At 42.0% G+C, this 24,025-nt stretch overlaps 1 protein-coding gene and 1 pseudogene across 1 annotated transcript in view; one reads left to right on the forward strand and one right to left on the reverse strand.

The window, feature by feature from the left end:
- The window catches only part of SLC13A5 (solute carrier family 13 member 5), a 162,260-nt gene that overhangs the window by 73,630 nt on the left and 64,605 nt on the right, over window positions 1-24,025 (reverse strand). The window lies entirely within an intron of this gene.
- LOC141129020 (phosphatidylethanolamine-binding protein 4 pseudogene) lies at window positions 13,042-13,790 on the forward strand (annotated as a pseudogene).

The raw sequence follows: 24,025 nt of genomic DNA on the forward strand, positions 1-24,025 counted from the left end.
CTGTTCCTGCAAAACAGGGACATGGATTTATGCCTTCCTCTAGTAAAAGCACCTCCCACACTACAGTAAAACACCAGCTGGGCACACAGTTAACCCTTTGCTCACCCCTGATGTTAACCCCTTCCCAGCCAGTGTCATTAGTACAGTGACTCCGACATTGCGGCGGACAAATCTGACCCCAAATTACACTTTTTGAGGACCAGTGACATTATTACGTTAATCAGTGCTATGAAAATGTAAAAATGACACTGGCAGGGAAGGGGTTAACACTAGGGGGCAATCAAGGCTTTAAGTGTGTTCCCTCAGCGTGTTCTAACTGTAGGGGGGATGGGCTTATTGAAATATGACAGAGATCACTGCTCCCGATCACTGGGAGCAGTAGATCCCTGTCATGTCAATAGGCAGAACAGGGAAATGCCTTGCTTACATAGGCAGTTCCCCGTTCTGCCTCTCCTCGCCGCGATCGCGGGCTCCCGGCAGACAGCGAGTCCACGGGGCACGCTCCCGCACCGCATGGCGTTATCCTGCTTTTACGGACTGACGTACAGGTACATCAGTTTGCGCAGGAGAGCCATTCTGCTGACGTATATCGGCGTAAGCCGGTCGGCAAGTGGTTAAAACACCTAAACATAATAAGCAAATAAGCAAATATGAGGATTTGGTCACACCATATGGCCATACAGTGCTTAAGCACACTCCTGGGCCAATGTAACCCCATTTTCAGTGGGTCCCACACTATTCATAGAATGAAAGATCCCACTTCTCAGCCATGGGAGAAATACACTCCTCTTTATGGGAGAACTAAAAGGACTCCTCCTAGAACTCAGGTGGACACCGATTAGAAGTACTGGTGGGGGATTATGGGGTGCTCCAGCCCAAGGGGTCTGGTCAGGAGCCATGTATCTTTCATTCTATGAATAGTGTAGGAAAATGGGGTACTTTGACGCAGTCAATTTGCTTATTTGCTTATTATGTTCAGGTGCTTTAAATAGCCTTGTAGGATTTAAATGTCATTTTTATATGTGTGCACTATAATATTTTGTTCTGTTTGTATGGTCTTGTAGCAGCACCATCTTTAATGTGATGCATAGTAAGGGTGTGCCCCCAAGTCTTTGTATGATCTAAAGTCTGTCCAGGAAGTAAGGCAGAAGTAATCAAGCAGTGTTTTTAAACAGCTTTGAAGACAGTGAGGTAAGTCTGTGTGGAATAAATGAAAAGCTGTTTTATTTTTGCAAAATAAGTACATTAATGCTTTATTGGTACATAGGGAAGCTGGAATTTTGAAAAAAAAAGTGAACAAAGGTGAACTAAACCAGTGCTTTGCTATTGTAAGAAAAAACAAGATCCCCTCTCCCAGCAACACATACTTTTCTTCTTTTGCCGCGTACACACGGCCGGACTTCCCGACAGAAAGAGTCCGATGGGAGCTTTCGGATGGACATTCCGCCCGTGTGTATGCCCCATGGGACTTTTTCTGTTGGCATTTCCGACAGATTCAGATATAGAACATGTTCTAAATCTTTCCGTCGGATATGCCAACGGAGTTTAGCCTGATGTCATCGCAGCACGTGAACCCGGAAGAAACGCTGGGGGGAACATGTCAGCCCCCTCAGCGGTGACCAGGCGCCGCTGCGGGGGCTTCGTTCTAAGGTAAGTATTTCATATTTTCTTAATGTTCTAGTATGCGATGCATACTAGCACATTGTGCCATTGTCTTGCAGAGTTTTTTTTTTTTTTTTTCCAGCGCTTTACTACCACTTTAAGGTAGTAAGGTAGTTATTGAAAGGCTGCCACTGGATTTAATGTCTGGGCAGAGGGGCAGCCTAATGCTAGTGTGGTACATTGAAGTTTTATGAGAGTGGTACACCAGATTCCTTCAGTAGGGACAGAGATCACTTCCTGCCCCCTGGGCCAACTCTCATGGAATGCCCCCATTCTACCCCAGTGGACTGGCAAGCCCAGATCACACCGTACCTACACAAAGTACAAAGGCAAAAATGGAAAATGGCAGTTCGTCCACACTGCATCGGTATAATTTTAAAGGGTTTGTTCACCTTTACTTGTAGATAAAAACATACTGTGTCTGTAAATAAAAAACAAACTGTGCAGCTCTGACTCAAGTTAGATAATGCCCTTGCTATAGGTGTAGGCCATTTACGTACCTTCCAAAGCTTGATTGAAATACTCACAGGATGTTGCTAAGCGAGGCCTAGTCATTCCTGCTTACATTTACCATCACAGAAGTGAGCTTGCAAATGCTGAGCTCAGAGCTGCTGCACCCGGGGAGAGAAAGTGCATGTGAGGGGGTGTGAATCAGAGAAAGGGCTTGCTCCTGTGACAGTGGGAGCGGGCCGTAGTTACTAGGCCTCACTTAACAACGTCCTAACGATGCCCTGGGAGTATTCCAGTCAGGCTCACTATTTTTCGGTATGGGCAGTTTTTCTTTAAATGGTGAACCAACCCTTTAATGGTTCGTTCACATGCTAAAATAGGCGTGGGCTGGTGTTTAATATGCAACATCACTGAGGGGAGGTACTTTCTGTTGTTACAATGAAAGGCACTAATTACCTTTGTTCAAGTTTACTTGCAGGCGGGGCTTAGGTTCGGTATCTCAAGTTGGGAGTAACCAGCCACACACTTTGTACAAAGCACAATATCCTTTATATTAGTCCTTGTTATTGTGCAACACGTCCACGCAAACAGTCTTTGGCACAGATATAAAGATGTGCATACTATATGCAAAGCAGTGTGGTAATGTACAGTACTGCATTCATAGCTACCAACTGTCCCTGATTTCGAGGGACTGTCCTTGATTTCGAAGGACTGTCCCTGATTTGGGGCAATTTCCCTCTGTCCCTCATTCCTCCTCATTTGTCCCTCATATTGGTCTGATCTATATAGTTGTATATAAAATTCACTTTTTATCTATCAAAAAGTGTTTTCCAGCGCTAAGCCTTTCATCTGATTTCTAAATTGCTGCATTTGTAAATTCCAAAAGCCAATATAAAGGAATAGTAGTGGTAAAAAACACTTGTGGGTTTAACCAATCTTTTTTTTGTACAATTCTCCTTTAAGGGGGTGTGGCAAGGGGTGTGTCCTATGCCTGCATACTTTTGCTGATAGGTGTCCCTCATTCCCATCTCTAAAAGTTGGGAGGTATGCTGTATTCACCAACTGCATTATCAGAGTGCAACTTCAGCTAGCAGGGGTATGTGTTCTGTAAAAAGAGGTATTTAGGCTGAAGTAACACTTCCCAATGGCACCGGCTTGTGTGAGCAATGACCAAGGAGGCTGACCTTTTCTTTCTCCCAAAATGGCTGCCAAACTCAGTTCAGTGTCCAATCAATCCACTTCTCCTCTCATGGCACTGTATGGAGTCTCTAAGGGCTCAATTCCCTTATGAGACTCCCCTTCCCATGTAATAATGGCACATAGCCACCTACAGGTGGGAAGGCTAACTACATATTGAAATTTTGCAAAATGACATTTCATTCACTTCTATGCACTGTATTTTTACACGATGCACCGCAACCCACCTCAGCACAGAATTAAAGTGGGAATGGAGAACCTAGAAAACCATTTGTCCAGGATTACCTGGGCTCAGAAGAAGTGGGATGAATGGTGCTGGCCATCAGACTGAGGACATCTAGTGGTAGAACAAAGTACTGCTAAGGACATCTCTAGACTTAAGTGGAATATTGTAGCAAAGACTAGGTTTTGTTTTTTTAAATCTTTTAGGCAACATTCAAGCTTGCAACGGGGGCTGTTAGTGATCAGATGCAGAAGATCCAGCAAGGGTTCTCTGTGATTAGCTGCGGGCAGAAGCCCAATTAAAAGCAATGGGAGGCTGGCAGCTCCTGCAGCTATTAAGGGTTGCTTGCACCTAATCGCTCTTGGAGCAATTACCTGCAAATGATTGGCCCTGGACACAGACTGTCATGTATTAAAGTGTTACTAAACCCAGGACCCTGCATTCACTATATCTGGTCTCCCACAGTACACAGAACATGGAAATGCAATTATTTTAGTAAATATAAACTGCTAAATACCTTTTCTCATAAGCAGTATATAGCAGTGTTGTGACTTCTATCAGTGTCTTGGTAAAGCTTGGAGGGGGAGTTTTCATTCTCCCCTGATTGTCCTATGAGGCTGCAGGACCCCTGACCCTCTGTCTGGACAGTGCTGATTGGCCCTGTGCTGATCACATGCACCCTCCCAAGAAAAAAAACAAAACTCTCTAGCAATACACACCATCTGAGCACGTGCAGCTCGTCTCCTGGCTCTGTACTATCAGCAGATGGATTGGAAACAGTGGAAGAAGGGGAGGATCAGAGAAGACAGGATCAAACAGCCGTTTTACACAATGCAGAGGATTAACCCCTTAGGTTCCACAGTGAGTATAACTAGCATGCTTTACTGCATATACAGACTGATTCTACTGTTGTGGGTTTAGTAACACTTTAACTGCCCCCAATTCATAGTTATTTACTTCAGACTCCTGAAGCCAGGCTAATAAGTGTGCTGTGGGTTTTTTTTTTTTTTTTTTAAAGCAGCATAGCCATACCACTGCTTTTTAACTAAACCCCTAAGTACTAATGTTGAATTTATAAAACTGCATTTTATATATAATGAGATGACATGGTAACCTATGGTTAAATAAATGAAGTTAAATACTAAGCAATGGCTGTTAAACAACTGCGTAACATTACAAATGCTCACATTTATCACATAATTTAATGCTAATATACACTGACAATTCCTCAGATACTGTATGTATCCATCATATAATTCACCATGTCTGCTATCAAAGAATGACCTTTGACCTTCAGAAGCCATCTTCTCACATAGAATTCCAGAAATTGCAAACATCTCATGCCACATACAAAGGAACCTATGTTTTATTCTAAGTCAATATAAGCTTGAAAAAAGACATGTATGATGACAGAAGGAGAAAATAAAGCCATTTTGCACACAGAAAGACATATGATAGAAATGCTCAAATTTTAGACAAAAAAAAAGAACTATGTCTTTCCAAAACGCTGCAGAAACATAGGTGTAATAAAGTATTGTATATACAGTATGTGTGCATACATAAATATACTGTATATATTATTTTACCTATTTAGGTACTTATATAGCACCATCAATTTACGTAGCTCTTTTACATACTGTATAGTATACATTCACATCAGTCCCTGCCCTTAAGGAGCTTGCAATCGAAGGTTCCTAACTCACGTTCATACATACATATACTAGGGCCAATTTAGACAGGAGACAATTAACCCACCAGCATGTCTTTGGAGTGTGGGAGGAAACCAGAGTACCCGAAGGAAACCCACACAGGCACAAGAAGAACATACAGACTCTGTGCAGGTAGTACCATTGTTGGGATTCCAACCAATGACCCTATTGCTGCTAGGCGGAAGGGCTCACCACTTAGCCATTGTAAATACGTTTACTTCATAAAGTAAAAAAAAAAAACGGGTAATATAAGTATCGAACACGTCACCATTTTTCTAGGTAAGTATATTTCTAAAGGTGCTATTGACACCACATGTCGGAATAAACCAATGCAGACCATACATACAAAGAAACCACAACAAATACTTTCCGAAATGACATTATGTGTAACAAAATGGAATGACACAGGGAAAAAGTATTGAACACATTAAGGCTCCATGCACACTGGAGCTCATAAACGGGTGTTTTTTGGAGTTTGGGCATTTTTTTTACAGCCCATAAACTCCACTCTGTTATGTGCTATGTTATCCTATGTGTCTATGCACACATGGATGTTTTTTAGCTTTTATCAGCAGTGGAGTTTATGGGCTGTATTCTGAACACCATAAAATCGCATTCAAAATGCCATTTTTCTGACCACAAAAAACGCTTAACCACTTGCCGACCAGCCACCACAGTTGTACTGCGGCAGAATGGCACAGCTGGGTGAAACGACGATATGTAACGTCGCTTCACCCTGTGGCCACTAGGGGGCGCGAGTGCGCCCCCTGCTCACCTACAGAGCCGATGCGAGCGCTCGGCAGTCGTGATCACCGTCGTGCTCCCGCGATCACTCAGGGCACACGGAGAACCGGGATCTCTGTGTGTAAACACACAGTTTGAGAACAGACAGATCGTCTGTTCATACCGAGTATGAACAGCGATCTGTCATCTCCCCTGCACAGTCCCATCCCCCCTTCAGTTAGAACACAAACTAGGGAACACATTAACCCCTTGATTGCCCCCTAGTGGTTAACCCCTTGACTGCCAGGGACATTTTTACAGTAATCAATGCATTTTCATAGCACTGATCGCTGTAAAAATGCCAATGGTCCCAAAAATATGTCAAAATCGTCCAACGTGTCCGCCATAATGTCGCAGTCCCGAAAAAAATCACAGACCGCTGCCATTACTAGTAAAAAAAAAATTAATAATTAAAATGCCATAAAACTATGCCTTATTTTGTAGACGCTATAACTTTTGCACAAACCAATCAATATACGCTTATTGTGATTTTTACCAAAAATATGTAGAAGAATACATATCAGCCTAAACTGAGGAAAACAATCTTTTTTTATATATTTTTGGGGGATATTTATTATAGCAAAAAGTAAAAAATATTGGGTTTTTTTCAATATTGTCGCTCTTTTTTTGTTTATAGCGCAAAAAATAAAAACCGCAGAGGTGATCAAATACCACTAACAGAAAGCTCTATTTGTGGGGAAAAAAGGACATCAATTTTGTTTGGGTGCAACGTCGCACGACTGCACAATTGTCAGTTAAAGCGACACAGTGCCGAATCGCAAAAAGTGCTCTGGTCAGAAAGGGGGTAAAATCTTCCGGGGCTAAAACGGTTAAAAACGCCAAACTACGATAAATGCTCTTAAATGCTAGTACAAAAAACATGCTTAAACGCTAGTACAAAATGCTGTTAAAAGCGAGTTTTTCATCCAGTGTTTTCTGCCAGCAATCTGGCGTCCAGAAAAAGCTTTTTTGAGCTCCAGTGTGCATGGAGCCGAAGAAAGTGAAATCTATCAGTTATTAGAAAGCAATCCTGCCCCTTGTCAGTGCAAATTAATATCAGCTGGTTCATGGGATTGCAGGCAGCCCACACCTCAAACCGCATAATTTTCCCCCAATACAGCCATAAAATAAAAACACAACATAAATATTGGCAGATAATGGCCATTGCACTTAATTGGTTTGCAATTAAAAATCCAAAATTCATGAATATTTATTAATTATTTATTCAACCAAAATAAAGTAAATATTTAAATCTATATAAGCTCAGTTACTGGAACTCGAGCCATATTGAACTAAAAGAACAATAAATGCCCCCCCCCTAGCTATCCAGGGTGACCAACCACATAAGTACCAGTGACATAGGAGAAAAGGGAGGGTAGCTCTTTTGCCAAGGCTTGACCAACTGCGCAAATAACTGGGAGCTCTTCCCTATTTATAGGGCTCCCCAGTAATTCTAGAATCTTCCATGAACTCCCATTTGCCAAAAATTCACCTCATAAATTTATAGAGACAGTAACCTATATACAGTATTAATAATACTATATAAATTCACATTACACCAGTGGAGGGGGGGAGGGGGCTGCCGCAAGCCTATTAAGGCGGGCCCAAATAGATACATTCTCAACTGATACAGTAAAAGGTTGTCTCATTACCAAGGTATCATACAAGAAACATCTCATGATGGGTACAAGCAAAGAGCTCTCTCAAGACCTTTGCAACCTTATTGTTGCAAAACATACTGATGGCATTGGTTACAGAAGGATTTCTAAACTTCTGAATGTTTCAGTGAGCGATGCTGGGGTCATAAACTAGAAGTGGAAAGAACATAATTTCACCATAAACCAGCCACAACAGGTGCTCCTTGCAAGATTTCTGAAAGAGGAGTGAAAAGAATTATCAGAAGAGTTGTCCAAGAGCCAAGGACCACTTGTGGAGAGCTTCAGAAACACCTGGAATTAGCAGGTACAATTGTTTCAAAGAAAACAATAAGCAATGCACTCAACCGCCATGGCCTGTATGCACGCTCACCATGCAGGACTCCATTGCTGGAAAAGCTCGTTTAAAGTTTGCTGCACAACATTTAGGCCCCTTTCACACTGGGGCGGTGGGGGCGTCGGCGGTAAAAACAGCGCTATTTTTGGTAGTTTTTGCGTCAGTATTCGGCCGCTAGCGGTGCGGTTTTAACCCCCGCTGGCGGCCGAAAAAGGGTTAAAACCGCTCGCGTATTGCCGCGGTATAGCCGCGCTGCCCCATTGATTTCAATGGGCAGGAGTGGTTTAGGAGCGGTGAATACACCGCTCCTTCACCGCTCCAAAGATGCGGTTTGCAGGAGTTTTTTTGCCAGCGCACCGCTTTACCACTTCAGTGTGAAAGCCTGAGGAAGAAACAGTAGAGGCAGTTTTAGGTCGGTTTGCAGGCGCTATTTTTAGCGCAATAACGCCTGCAAACCGCCCAAATGTGAAAGGGGCCTTAGGGCCCATACACACGATGCGAGTTTTGGAAGGGAATTGCCGTTCAACGGCCTGTCATTCAAAATTGTTACCGTTAGTATGCTCTTTTCGACATCTGATTTTCATTTTTGCGTAAGACAAAAGCTGGATGAGCAGACTACTACATTTTTGACAAACAACAGCTCAAAGTCTGATTTTCGGATGGTCAGTACAGAAATCATCACACAAAAGTCGAAAATAACAAACACGCATGATCAGAATCAAGGAACAACCGGGAAGAGTTTGGTCTATAATTAACATTTGTGACGCGCCGATTGATGAAATATCGAAATGCAGCACACATTCTCATCTTCTTCAATGGGATAATAATGAAGCTGCTTTGCTAATGATACTGATGTAGTTCTGCCAAATGTATTTTAAAAGGCATTTGTTTTGTAGTGATATAAATAATATCAATATTATGGTTGCTGTTTGATTTTGTGGGGAAGTTACCACAACACCATTATCCCTGAGTTTTTAAGATCAAAGATACAACTATGTTTGTGTCCCTTGTTAATTTTCCATTGTGTTGTTTTTAATGTAACTGCCTACTCCAAAATTGTCATTTGAAGATCTGAAAATCACTGGAGAAATGAACTTCTTCTTTATACTCTTGTAGTACGTCACCACATTCGTGTTTGTCGAACATCAATTTGCAGATAGTATGCTAGACAAAATCCTGCACACACGCTTTTGACAAAAATCAGACGCTCGGTCGTACATCAATCGAATCGTGTATACGAGGCTTTAGACAAGCCTGTGAAATACTGGGAGAATATAGTCTGATCAGAAGAGACCAAAATTAAACTCTTTGGATGCCATAACACACACCATGATTGGAGGTCAAATGGCACTGCACATCACCCCAAAAACACTCCCATACCAACTGTGAAGTTTGGAGGTGGGAACATCATGGTGTGGGGCTGTTTTTCCAGCATACAGGACTGGCAAACTTCATATCATTGAACGAAGGATGAATGGAAAAATGTACCAAGACATTCTTGATAAAAATCTGCTGCCATCTACCAGGATAATGAAGATGAAACGAGGGTGGACATTTCAGCAAGACAATGATCCCAAACACAAAGCCAAGGAACCTCTCAACTGGTTTCAAAGAAAGAAAATAAAAGCAGATAGAATGGCCCAGCCAATCACTTGACTTGAATCCAATATAAGATCTATAGAAAGAACTAAAGATCAGAGTTCATAGAAGAGGCCCATGGAACCTTCATAATTTGAAGACTGTTTAGGCCCATACACACTGTCTTCAGATTTAACAAAACCATATAATATGAGCTCAAAGCTTAAGAGTTTCAATCTGTATGCAATCAGGCAGGCCCTTGCACTACATGGTTTTGGTAAATCTGAAGAAAAACATCTGCAGAAAATGTAAGTGTGTATGGGGTCTTTGTGTGGAAGAATGGACCAAAATCACATCTGAGCAATTCATGCCACTTGTTTCTCCATACAGGAGGCATCTTGAAGCTGTCATTACCAACAAAGGATTTTGTACCAAGTATTAAATACATTTCAGTTAGCATGTCCAATACTTTTTCCCTGTCATTCCATTTTATTACACATAACTTCATTTCTGAACTTATTTGTTTTGGTTTCTTTGTATGTATGGATTGCATGGGTTGGTACCAACATGTATATCAAAAGAATGAGTAGGGCTTGGACTTTTTAGGCACAGTCAACATATGAAAATACAAAAATATATAATTTTATTAAATATATAACATATAAAAATTTATAATCTAAAAAATCCACATAGATAGTACAGTGTATACAGTGCAAGACAATACCGCTACTGTAGGAACCAAATATAACTTTCACCAGGACAGGATAATGAATACAATTCAATCCATATAGTGTGTATGTCCGGAAGTGTGGTTCGAAAACAAGTAAACGGTCTGATGAGAAATAATTGGCGCTGCTCTAAATGTTGCACGTTTAAGAACGCTTCTTCAGAAGCATGTACCTAAACTATCAAAAAAATGGAAGAAAAGAAAATATAAGAACATTGTACAATATTCAAAATAACCATAGACATGTGTAGTAGTAAATCTACTACAATCTCCTTCTGAGCTTACTGTTTCAGCTTATTGCCTTTATTACATATATTCGCCATTTTGCACCAGCTTGGTGAGTCTTACTATTTTCTTTTTTACTTTCAAGGTTTGCCTATTAGATATCCTTACTAATTGTGATACTCTATTCCAGGCTATTTTTTATATAGGTTTTAATTACAATTGGTAGCCAGGATCACTCTACGTCGCTACCATTCCACTACAAGGCCCCTTTTTCCAAATTGGCTTTACCGTGTTGCTCTTTTTAATTTATCACTCCACAGTATGAAGTAAGTCCTTTTTTCCTTACCTCCTATATGTGTATTTCATTAGTTATATCCTATTTTGCCCTTCCCTTTCTCCCGTTCCCCTCCCCTCCTTCCAATGGCTCCAATGTAATTTTCCATCATATTTACCCATCTTCCCATTTTATTTATCTCCCCTGTGGCATTAGTAGCTATATTATTGATCAATTTTAGGTTACAAGCTTTTGCTTTGTACCCTTAATTATATTCATATTGATTTTGCTTTATCCATGCTACTATAATATGCACGCCCCCATAGCAAATTTGTTTGCTGCTTGTCTGTCCATGCCTGAGATGTTTGGTTACTGGTTGCTCTGGTCACAGTTATTTCAGCTCTTTGTCCTCCTCTTTTATACACATGTCTATGGTTATTTTGATTATTGTACAATGTTCTTATATTTTCTTTTCTTTTCTTCCTTTTTTTGATAGTTTATGTACATGCTCCTGAAGAAGCGTTCATAAACGTGCAACATGTAGAGCAGCGCTAATTATTTTTCATCAGACTGCTTACTTGTTTTCGAACCATACACAGTACTTTTTCCGGACATACACACTATATGGATTGAATTGTATTAATTATCCTGTCCTGGTGAAAGTTATATTTGGTTCCTACAGTAGCGGTATTGTCTTATACTGTATACACTGTACTATCTATGTGGATTTTTTAGATTATGTATTTTTATATGTGATATATTTAATAAAATGTTATATTTTTGTATTTTCATGTGTTGACTGTGCCTAAAAAGTCCAAGCCCTACTTCCATTCTTTTGATATACGATTCTCTAGGACGTGGCACTTTGTTATTGCTGCTGTATCCACAGTACCACTCTGTGGTTTGATACAGACAATTTTTTCATTGGTACCAACATGTGGTGAAAATTTCATGCCAATAGCACCTTTAAAAATATATTTACCTAGAAAAATGGTGACGTGTTCAATACTCACTTTACCTGTTGTATATATATATTTATGCCGATGACACCCACGTCTATCTCTCCACTCCCCAACTCACCCTCTCGATCTCCTAACATATCACAAATTTCCTGAGCAACATATCTGTTTGATGTCACACCCCTTTCTCAAATTCAATCTTTCTAAAACTGAGCTTGTAATATTTCCTCCTCCACAAATCCCCCACCCCACCACGACTTTACCATTGAGGCCAAACCCCAGATCACACTCTCTAAGCAGTGAATACAGTGAATAGGTTTTTTTTCCTTTTGGGATAAAGTTTTTTTTCACATAAATGAATACAAGCTGATCATTGTAAGCACCCCTGTGCTGGATCACATGTATGTGATCCAGCCTGCTCGTGGCATCCACCCGCAGTAAATGTACTGTGAGCTGTCGGCAAGTGGCTACTGTGAACCTGGCATTATTTCTACCGAGAGCTGCTCCTACCTACAGTAATTACAGAAAAACATTATTGCACTTCGGAACAAAATATTATAGTAAAAATTGCAAGTCAATATTTTAAATAATTTTTTAATATCCTACAAAAAGGGACCATTAGTGCCTGTTCACACAGGGGCGACCTGTCAGGTGACTTGTCACCCTGACAAGTCGCGCTCCATTCAGTACAATGGAACTGTTCTAGTGACACTCAAGTGACTCAAGTCAAGGACAACATTTCCACCTTTGCCTGATGTTTTTTTATGATTGATTCATTATTACGTAGGGATTCCAAGGCTCTATATTCATCTGGAGACATGTTTTAAGGAGTATTTTTCCTACGTGGCAGCTTGCAAATATCTTATAATGTTTGTTTCAAAAAGGTAGCCACGCTCCGACTTAGAAAAAGGTTTCTGTACTACTTTGGGGCGACTTTGGAGCGGCTTGCATTGACTTCTATTAAAGAAGACGTTTGCAAGCCGCGCTGAGGTCGCACTGTGCAAGGTGGCTTCAGAGTCATACGACTTTGAAGCCATCAATGTGTGAACCGGCACTTAAACATTTCCTAATGTATTTAGCTGAAAAAATTATGTAAGGAAGTGTAACTTATCATCCAGCCCATCAGCCCATAAAACACCAGTTTGGCATGCCTGCTCTAAGGGTTGAAACAGGTAAAAAACATGTTTATTGTACTTTGTACCCCCCCCCCCCGATCAGGGTGGCACTTATCAATCACCAAAAAAATGTTTTTCTTGTTCTAGATGTGTTCCGCTTTTTACCTATCATCAGGGGAACTAAGACTGCTTTACACCATCAGACTGCATGAAGTTCTTGCTAAAATGGCAAAGAAGTATTTTGCAAGCTTGTTCTTCTTATCATTGACATCCTTTGTGTTACCTCGTCCTATTTCATGTGACTTTGATCGTCTTTTTGGAGTTGATGCTTCTTTTTGTTCTGGTAATCTCCATGTGATCTACCCAAATATGGGAGATGCATCCTGCGTGTACATACCCAACTGCTACGAGTATTCCCAAAGCTTGATTAATGTCTGGGGAGCACCGCGTATTCAATTTCCTGATGCCAGGCCAGAAAACCTTTACACCTTAATTATGGTGGATCCTGATGCACCCAGCAGAGCTAAGCCAATACACAGATTCTGGAGACACTGGTTGGTCTCAGATATCCTAGGTAAAGATCTTCAAAAAGGAGGTGTTACTGGAACTGTTCAATCTAAGTATTATCGTCCAAAACCACTGAGTCATACCGGACTCCATAGATACCAGTTCCTAATCTACAAGCAACATCCTCAGGTCTCACCATCTCTCCTACCCAGAGAAAGAACTCTGGCCTCCTGGGACGTAGCGGCTTTTGTCAATCGATCCAGGCTGGGTGATCCTGTGGCTACGACTCAGTTTATGGCCATGAATCCACATTCATAGAATCCCATAAATTCCTCTGACCATTACACTGTGTTGTGTTATCATAAGTAAATTGTTACCAAGTTACCAAGTAGGGTTGCACTGATACCGTTTTTTTCCGGCTAGTGCAAGTACAGATAATTTTACTTTAAGGGGGCGCCTACGCGTACATACTTTTGCCAATAGGTGTCTCTCATTCCTATCTCAGAAAGTTGGGAGCTATGTTGGTGGCCATCTTGATTCTTGTTTCACTGCTTAGAAATGCATACAACCACTGATTTGTTAAAACACCTAATCTGCATATTTGGTCCAGATCACAAAGTAGTGAAGCAAGGATGACAGCCCTATATATTGTAGCTTTAAAAACAAGAAGTCAGCTCCCATATTTCTGTTCAGACAGTTTTTTTTTACATTTTCAGTCAATTCGCCAAAAAAAATGTTTTTATATTAATCAGGTTTCATGTATAAGAACACAAAAAATATTTGGAGATGTTTGCAATATCTGAAATTTATATATATATATATATATATACATACACATACATACACACACACAGTGCCTTGAAAAAGTATTCATACCCCTTGCAATTTCCACATTTTGTCATGTTACAACCAAAAAAAGTAAATGAATTTTATTGGGATTGTATATGATAGAGACCAACACAAAGTAGCACATAATTGTGAAGTGGAAGGAAAATGATAAATGGTTTTCATTTTTTTTTTTTTTTACAAATAAATATGTGAAAAGTGTGGCACGCATTAGTATTCAGCCCCCCCGAGTCAATACTTTGTAGAACCACCTTTTGCAGCAATTACAGCTGCAAGTCTTTTTGGGGATGTCTCCACCAGCTTTGCACATCTAGAGAGTGACATTTTTCCCCATTCTTCTTTTCAAAATAGCTCAACCTCTGTCAGATTGGATGGAGAGCTTCTGTGAACAGCAATTCTCAACTTTTGCCACAGATTCTCATTTGGATTTAGGTCTGGACTTTGACTGAGCCATTCTAACACATGCATATACTTTAATCTAACCCATTCCATTGTAGCTCTGGCTGTATGTTTAGGGTCATTGTCCTACTGGAAGGTGAACCTCCGCCCCAGTCTCAAGTCTTTTGCAGACTCTAACAGGTTTTCCTCTAAGATTGCCCTGTATTTGGCTCCATCCATCTTCCCATCAACTCTGAACAGCTTCCCTGTCCCTGCTGAAGAAAAGCATCCCCACAACATGATGCTGCCACCACCATGTTTCATGGTGGGGATGGTGTGTTCAGGGTGATGTGCAATGTTAGTTTTCCACCACACATAGCGTTTTTCTTTTAGGCCAAAAAGTTCAATTTTGGTCTCATCTGACCAGAGCACCTTCTTCCGCATGTTTGCTGTGTCTCCCACATGGCTTCTCGCAAACTGCAAACGGGACTTCTTATGGCTTTCTTTCAACAATGGCTTTCTTCTTGCCACTCTTCCGTAAAGGCAGATTTGTGGAGTGCACAACTAATAGTTGTCCTGTGGACAGATTCTTCAACCTGAGCTGTGGATCTCTGCAGCTCCTCCAGAGTTACCATGGCTGCTTCTCTGATTAATGCTTTCCTTGCCCGGCCTATCAGTTTAGGTGGACAGACATGTCTTGGTAGGTTTGCAGTTGTGCCATACTCTTTCCATTTTCAGATGATGGATTGAACAGTGCTCCGTGAGATGGTCAAAGCTTGGGATATTCTTTTTTATAACCTAACCCTGCTTTAAACTTCTCTACAAATTTATCCCTGACCTGTCTGGTGTGTTTCTTGGCCTTCATGATGCTGTTTGTTCACTAAGGTTCTCTAACAAACCTGTGAGGGCTTTAAAGAACAGCTGTATTTATACTGAGATTAAATTACACACAGGTGAACTCTATTTACTAATTAGGTGACTTCTGAAGGCAATTAGTTCCACTAGATTTTAGTTAGGGGTATCAGAGTAAAGGAGGCTGAATAAAAATGCACGCCACACTTTTCACATATTTATGTTTAAAAAATGTAGAAAACCATTTATCATTTTCCTTCCACTTCACAATTATGTGCCACTTTGTGTTAGTCTATTATATATATATATATATATATATATATATATATATATATATATATATATATAGCTGCACCTGGTCTGCAGTTAGTGACCATACATATAAGAAAAGAGTCCAGAGGATTGCTGCACTTAAAAAACTTTGTTTATTTGTTCAAAGATTTGTAAAGTTACATCTCAAAAAGTGTTCAAAAAGATTTCTGTTTCGAGCTTACATGCTTACGCCCTTCCTCAGATCAGAACACATCTAACGTTTTGATCGAAGACATTGCAATTTAAACATTTTTCCAAAAAAGTCACATATGGAATCAATCTATGGTTAATTGCTCATTAGTACAATTGTATTCCTTCATTGATTAATCATTTCACACCACTGATGCACAAATGGCTATCCATGTAGAAACTCATCTCATTATTCACTCAGGAACCATCACATTGTTATTCTGTTTAAAAAAATTGAAGGTTACACCGCGTCATCGCGTCTCCTCCGCCCATATGAAACTACCCGGGAATCGAGCAGAACGCCGCAAACGGCGACTTTCCTTATCAGGGCCGTTTACATTTAAAAATCACCTGCTACAAATGCCGGGTGCCATGACTATAAGGCACTTTAAAATGTGAGTGGAACTATTTTAATTTATGTATTCAATAAACCTGGTTTTACGGCATTGCGAAATGAAGGTTTTCCTTTGTCCTTTCCATCTATATTTGAGATGCACTCTTGCAAGAGACGTCATTTCAACAGGCTCCCTAGGGGTATCCCCACATGCCTATTAGACCATACTAGCAATAGTTGGTCAACATCCAGGGTGAGTGTACATCTATGTGGGGCGCCCAGTCTGAACACCATTGCACAGGAGATGTCAATTTAAGCACAAGCACTTTATTTAATCACCTAATGTGACTTTATTAACCCTTTGTGTGTTTTGCAATTTTTTGCCTGTTCTGTATTTTTTTCTGCATGTTCTGCATGTTTTACATTAATTTGATCAACCCTAAGCGCAGCAAACTGTTTTTACTTTTTTTAAATTGCAATGTCTTCAAACAAAAGTTAGATGTGTTCTGATCTGAGGAAGTGCATAAGCATGTAAGCTCAAAACGGAAATCTTTATGAACACTTTTTGAGATGTAACTTTACAAATCTTTGAACAAATAAACAAAGTTTTTAAGTGCAGCAATCCTCCGGACTCTTTTCTTTTATATATATATATATCTATATATATATAGATATATATATATAGTGACCCAAGCTGGAAACAAAAGAAAAAGGTAATGTAACACAGTGGGGTTGATTTACTAAGAGAGTGGAGAGTGCAAAATCTGGCATAGAAGCCAATCAGCTTCCAGGCTTTTTGTTAAAGCTTAATTGAACAAGCTGAAGTTAGAAGTTAATTGGCTACTGTGCACAGCTGCATCAGTTTTTTCACTCTCCAGTTGAAGTAAATCAACCCCTGTGTTTCCTGTACAAAAATTAACTCTCAACATTACTGACAACACTAAAAAGGTCAGACTCCCAGATCTCCGACTCCATGTCTTTTCCAAACAAATCCATCTTTGCAGCCCTGATGAAGGGGTAGGCATTTCCCCTGAAATATGTTGGCTTTACCTACCACTTTTTTTCTGTTTCAAATGCTGCTTTATGTATTGACATACTTCTTTAGACCCAGACTGTCTGGAAAGTACAGTCACCTGCTGACTTGGCACCATCCACAGACTGCTTAACTCTTTAATAAGGCACAGAAGTTGAATCCAACACAATTCTACTTCAGCTAATTTGTAGTACAGTGTATGTCTTTCCAGTCTTTTGAAGTGTAAGAAGACGATGATTTTCAGGAGCCCTGTTTCTGTACAAATCTAACATTGACCGAGGAAAGATGGAAGATGAGGGGATGGTCTAGCTAGGACTAAACTAACTAGCACTAAACAGGAAAACTAAAAAATAAAGTTAGTAAACAAGTTGTAGTGGCCCAGAACTGCCATTAGATGTCAACACACAACAGAAAATTGATAACCCTATGTAGTACAATACAAGACATAAAAAAATAAATGAAAATAGGGCAGAACAACTTGTGAGCTAGGAACTAAAAAAAGACCCATATAAAAAAATAACAAAGCTTTATACTGGGAGCGTCTCTAGACTCATTGTCAATGACCTCATAAGATGACCTCATAAGGAGACCTCACAAATGTCTCACTGATACCACATCCTCCTTGAGTACAAGACTCCCCAAAGGCCAATTCACCTCCATTCAATACCAAACCATACACTGGTCCAGCACTGTTACACACGCATATTGGATATCCTGCACAAACCGGAAACACAACCACATGTATAGTGTGCATTCTCCCTCCACTACCACCGGAGCTGTCACCCCCTTCCCCACCACCACCTGTGCCGTCATCCCTTCCCCACCACCTCCTGTGCCGTCACCCCTTCCCCACCACCTCCTGTGCCGTTTCCCCTTCCCCACCACCTCCTGTACCCTCACTCCTTCCCCACAACCTCCTGTGCTGTCACCCTTTCCCCACCACCTCCTGTGCCATCACCCCTTCCCCAACTTTTCCTGTGCTGTCACCCCTTCCCCACCACTTGCTGTGCTGTCACACTCCAGCCCCCTTCCACTATGCATGCTCAGTAGCAGCACTGGCTTTTAGAGGCTGCTGCCCATCTCTGGTGCCAGGGTGCCACACTTGTAGCAAGACTTGCTGTCAGATTAACAGCCTTTCTGCTCTGTGTATAGGGAGGCTTTCTCACTGTTAGGCCCCTTTCACACTTGTGCGACTTGTCCATGATTTCCAATTTTTGCAATTTCCGAAATTGCGGTCAAATTGCAGCAAAATCGTGCGACTTTTATAGTGGCGGTAATGTGAAAGGGGCCTTACTGATACTATAGCAGACTGGCTGCCAATGTAGTAGCCTGCACTGCATACTACCACAGGAGAGTCGCTGTTCTGCTGTGATGTGCAGGACTGAGCTGTCACATCATACCCTCCTCTATGTTCCTCTTCTGCACATACTGCCACCAAAACATATCTACCTCGAAACACATTATGAGTTTAGTGTTGTCATCTGTGAACCAATATTAAAGTAGAACTATAGGCAAAACATTTTTACAATTTTGGATAGAGTAAGGGAAGGATATAACCCCTGTAAGGCTTATTTTTTCCATCTTTGTCCGATTGGGGAGATTTAGCATCACTTCCTGTCCCATACAGGATGTGAGAGGAAAACCTGTGAATTAAAGGAATCTCCTGGGGACCCCTTGGTCACCAGAGCTAGTGTCCCCATTGGAAGTTTTCCCCTCTATTACTTTTCTGGGGAGAACCATAAATTTGGGATTTTCTTTTGCTTTCATTTTCAGTGATAATGGTAAACAGGACAAATGGAGAGAGTGAATCTCCCTAACGGGGACACAGACAGCAATAAAAACTGACAGGTTTTCTAATCCCTCTCCACTCTATCCAAAATGTAAAACAGAAGTTTTGCCTTTAGTTATACTTTAATACTAAATGTTTTTGGACTTTCAGACTGTTTGGCACTCTCAATAATTTATCAGGACTGGGCATGATAAGGTATGTTTATACAGTATTAATATAGATAATAAAAATGTAAATATATCTAACACCTAAAGTTGAGTTCTTACTGGGTACCTGCTTAAAGCCCCCACATTGCTAACTCCTACAAACTGGTAAAAATCACGTCCACCAAACCTAATTTATTAGGACAATCTAAAGAAATGTGTATGTGACATTCAGATCTTTTTGTATAACTAAAGAAATAGTCATTGTCGAACTAAAGAGTCTCTTAATTAAGGCGAAAGAGGAGAGAGCAAAAGCTGGCCTAAGCTTGGAGAAGACTCTTCAAAGTCCCTTGGATGGCAAGAGGATCAAACCAGTCAATCTTGACCTAATGCGAAAAGAGGACTCATTGGAAAAGACCCTGATGCTGGGAAACATGGAAGGAAAAAGGAGAAGAGGACGACAGAAAACAAGATGGATAGATAGCATCATCGAAACAATGGACATGAAGTTAAGCAAGCTCTGGGAGGCAGTGGAGGACTGAAAAGCCTGGTGCGCTATGGTCCATGAGGTCACAAAGAGTCAGGCATGACTAAACTACTGAACAACAGCAACAGCAGAAATTTACTGTTAAAAAAATGAATAAACTTTACCAACATTTTTTACATATGATTTTACTGTAGCGCTGGTAGATTTTTAATCTACCGCTTATAGGTAAATTTAACGGATCATCTGTGCTATACATTGTTCAGGTTTAATCTAAGGTTAGTTTAGCCTCTGTTCCAGCTTGGCTGTGTTGCGTGCAGTTCCACATTGCGCCTGTGGTGTCGTTGTCATCGTAGGTCAATGTTGGAAAGCAACAAGCTGAAGAGTGTGAGTGCTCTTCTGTCCCAGAGATAACTCAGCGGAGGTGGTCCTCCGAGTTGCATTCTGGGAGAGGGTATTTATGGGGCAGACGCCACGTTTCGGGGAGCTTTTTGCCTCATGGCCCTCCTGGCCTAGAGGTATGTGTCAGTGAGTGCTATCTCGTGGCCCTCCGGCTTGGAGGGTTATGCTGCTGCAGCCTGGCGGGTAGGCCCAGAAGTCTGTCTGGGGCCTGCTACTGCTGGGATGGTCCTGTGCTGTCTGTCCTGCGGGAAGAAGCCGGACAATTGAGAAGAATCCAGGGAAGGACCCATCTTGGAAGGGACCATGTGGAGCTCTGGTCTGGAGAGGGGCCTGGTGACTCAATTGGAGGATGCATCCTAGATTGCCCTACTACACAAGTACTGCCGGGTCGGCTTAAAGGTTCTGGTACTGTGTTTGCTGTTCATCGAAAACTACTACATCCTGTGGCAGAGGATCGTATGAGTTTGTCGCACCAAAGTCTGTGGCAGAGACTTTTTGTTCGTGCTGCGTTCCGGCTGCTAGGTCAGTGAGAGAAACCTATCCAGGTGGGCAAAGATTTAATCCTAAACTGAGGATACATTCATCCTAAAGATTTAAATTCCTTGACGCTACGCCAAGAAAAGGTATTTGAACACCCCTGCAACTCTCCTTCTATCTCTTTCCTGCTACTTCTTCCAGTTATCCCCATTAAAGCATTGAAAAAGTACTTAAGTGACTGGTGCCTACATTGCCTCGCAGTAAGCTCAACGGAGACCCCTAGACCCGGTGTTGGTGAAATTACAGGTAACAAGGTGATGGTAACAGCCTGCTTTAAATTAGCAGCTCCACCGTGAGTTAGTGCTACATTACTATAAAGAATTTATAGACATTAAGATCAATAAATATTTCACTGATATCTGAAGCCTATAAAAAAATAAAAACACCCTCCTTCTATGCAACAATAAACCAGAACAGTTTTCATTATCAATGACAGCTGGTTATGCATAGGCCATCAATGCTAATGATCCTATTACTTGGGTAGCCACTATTTTTAATTTCTAAAGCAAACTATGCAGTGCTTTAATACCCTCTCCTCTGTAACAGCATTGCACCAGGTACTAAGCAGAAATGAGTTACATGCTTCTCCATGCTTGAAATCACCTAGGGCTATCTGATGAGTTTGTGCAAACATTAATATAAATTAAATATATATTATAAAGAAAGAAGGAAATTATACACAAAACCATCGCCCTTCCTTGATCATCATTTTGTATATTTCACATATTTTCATACATTTGGGTTGATTTACTAAAGGCAAATTCACTTTGCACTACAAGTGTACTTGGAAGTGCAGTCACTGTAGATCTGAGGGGCGACGCCAAGTGGATGCTTGGGTGTGCTAAAGTACCCTCAAAAATTGTTTAAGCACCCTCATAGCAGCCCCAAAATGTACACACTTGAATTTCCAATATATGTCATGGAATTTTTTAAATACATTTTTACCTGTGTGCTCTGTGTGAGAAAAAAAGTCTGGGGACTCTTTCATATAGAGGAGGGATACTGCAGCTCTTTCCGCATAAGCCACTGATCTTCATTGAGTCCCGGCATCATTAGTGGCAGATTGATCTCAGCACTGTACAGAGGCGCTAGGTTTTGAAAGCACTGGGACATGTGGCGCCTCTCTCTCTCTCTATCTCTCTCTCTCGCACCTGAGCTGAGACAAGGGGGGTCTGGGGGGGACTCCTAATCTCCTCTATGGTGGTGGCAGACACTGATCTAGGGGCATACCCAGGGGTCAAGTCCTGGGGAAAAAAGTGTGGGAACTCACCCAAGATTCCACCCCCCCTCAAAAATAAATACAATGTATCCCCATCCCGCCAGAATCCTGGAGAGGGATGAATGATGCTGGGCGGGGATGGGGATACATTGTAGAGAGGGATGGAGGGGGTCACTCTCCTGTTCTGGGTACACTTAGGGGGTCACTCTCCTGCTCTGGGCACTCTGAGTGGGTCACCCTTCCGCTCTGGGTACACTTAGGAGGTCACTCTCCTGTTCTGGGTACTCTGAGGGGGTCACTTTCCTGCTCTGGGTACACTTAGGGGGTCACTCTCCTGCTCTGGGTACACTTAGGGGGTCACTCTCCTGCTCTGGGTACACTTAGGGGGTCACTCTCCTGCTCTGGGTACACTTAGGGGGTCACTCTTCTGCTCTGGGTACACTTAGGGGGTCACTCTTCTGCTCTGGGTACACTGAGGGGGTCACTCTCCTGCTCTGGGTACTCTGAGGGGGGTCACTCTCCTGCTCTGGGTACTCTGAGGGGGGTCACTCTCCTGCTCTGGGTACTCTGAGGGGGTCACTCTTCTGCTCTGGGTTCTCTGAGGGGGTCACTCTCCTGCTCTGGGTACACTTACGGGGTCACTCTCCTGCTCTGGGCACTCTGAGGGGGTCACTCTCCTGCTCTGGGCACTCTGACGGGCTCAATCTCCTGCTCTAGGCACTCTGAGGGGGTCACTCTCCTGCTCTGGGTACACTTAGGGGGTCACACTCCTGCTCTGGGAACTCTGAGGGGGTCACTCTCCTGCTCTGGGAACTCTGAGTGGGTAAGCCTCAATGCTCTGGGCACTCCGAGGGGGTCAATCTCCTGCTCTAGGCACTTAGGGGGTCACTCTCCTGCTCTGGGCACTCTGGAGTGGTCACTCTTCTGCTCTGGGCACTTTGAAGCAAAATAAGGGTCAGTGCCCATCTGCAGCCTCACCATTGCCATCAATTCTGCCTGATCAATGCCCATCTGCAGCCTCACAAGTGCCATCAATGCAGCCTCATCAGTCCACATCAATGCAGCCTCACCAGTCCACATCAATACAGCAGCCTCACCATTGCCATCAGTGCAGCCTGATCGATGCCCATCTGCAGCCTAGAGGGGACAGGGAGGGGGGACGGGATGAGCGCCGACAGATTACATACAGTGAGAATCTCCTATGATAGACAGAACAGTGGTCCAATGGCGGCCCAGGAGACGGGACTTCCTATTACAGAGGCCACCAAGTAAACAGGAGTTTCTCACTGTATGTAATCTGACAGCGCTCATCCCACCCCCCTCCCTGTCCCCTCCGAGGCAGCTAAAATTGAAGTATTGGCGTATAACACGCACACGCCATTTGCACCCAATTTTCATGGTGAAAAAGTGAGTGTTATACGCCAATAAATACGGTATTCTGCCATGCTAAGGGGCTAATTATTGTGCAATATTGGGGGTTTATTGTGTCATGCTTGTGGTTCAATATTGTGCCATGCTTGTGGTTCATTTTTGTGCTATGCTGGGGGTTTATTTTTGTTCTGTGCTAGGGGTTAGTTATTATGTTTTGCTGGTTGTTATGGCTGGCCCTGACATGTACTGAAGATTATCTGGCCCTTATACTTACTGGAGAGCTATTGCTGACCTTGACACTTGCTGGGGGTTATCATTGTTATTCCCATTTGGGCTTGTTTTACTCCAACAATCAATTCTGTGTGTCCAAAGGCCCTATTTTGTCTATATAAAGGGGAAGGGCTGTGAAGAAACACCCAATTTTCAGTCATGCCTACCTTTGGTCACACCCACTTCTGGCCACACCCACGAGACTGTGATGCACTGCGTGCTCTGCATTAGCTCCACCACTTTTTCTCACAGCACCCACACAAAAAATTGTCTGGAACCTCCCCTGTCTGAGGGGTAGATCTGAAATGAGGGGAAGCTCTGCTGATTTTATCATCCAATCATGTACAAGCCAAAATGCTGTTTTTTATATTCCTTGCATGTCCCCATCATATCTACAGCGACTGTACTTCCAAGTGCATTTGTAGTGCAAAGTGGATTTGCCTTTAGTAAATAAACCCCATTGTG

The sequence above is a fragment of the Aquarana catesbeiana genome, linkage group LG02 (genome assembly GCF_042186555.1).
Source record: "Aquarana catesbeiana isolate 2022-GZ linkage group LG02, ASM4218655v1, whole genome shotgun sequence".
Classification (NCBI taxonomy): Eukaryota; Metazoa; Chordata; class Amphibia; order Anura; family Ranidae; genus Aquarana; species Aquarana catesbeiana.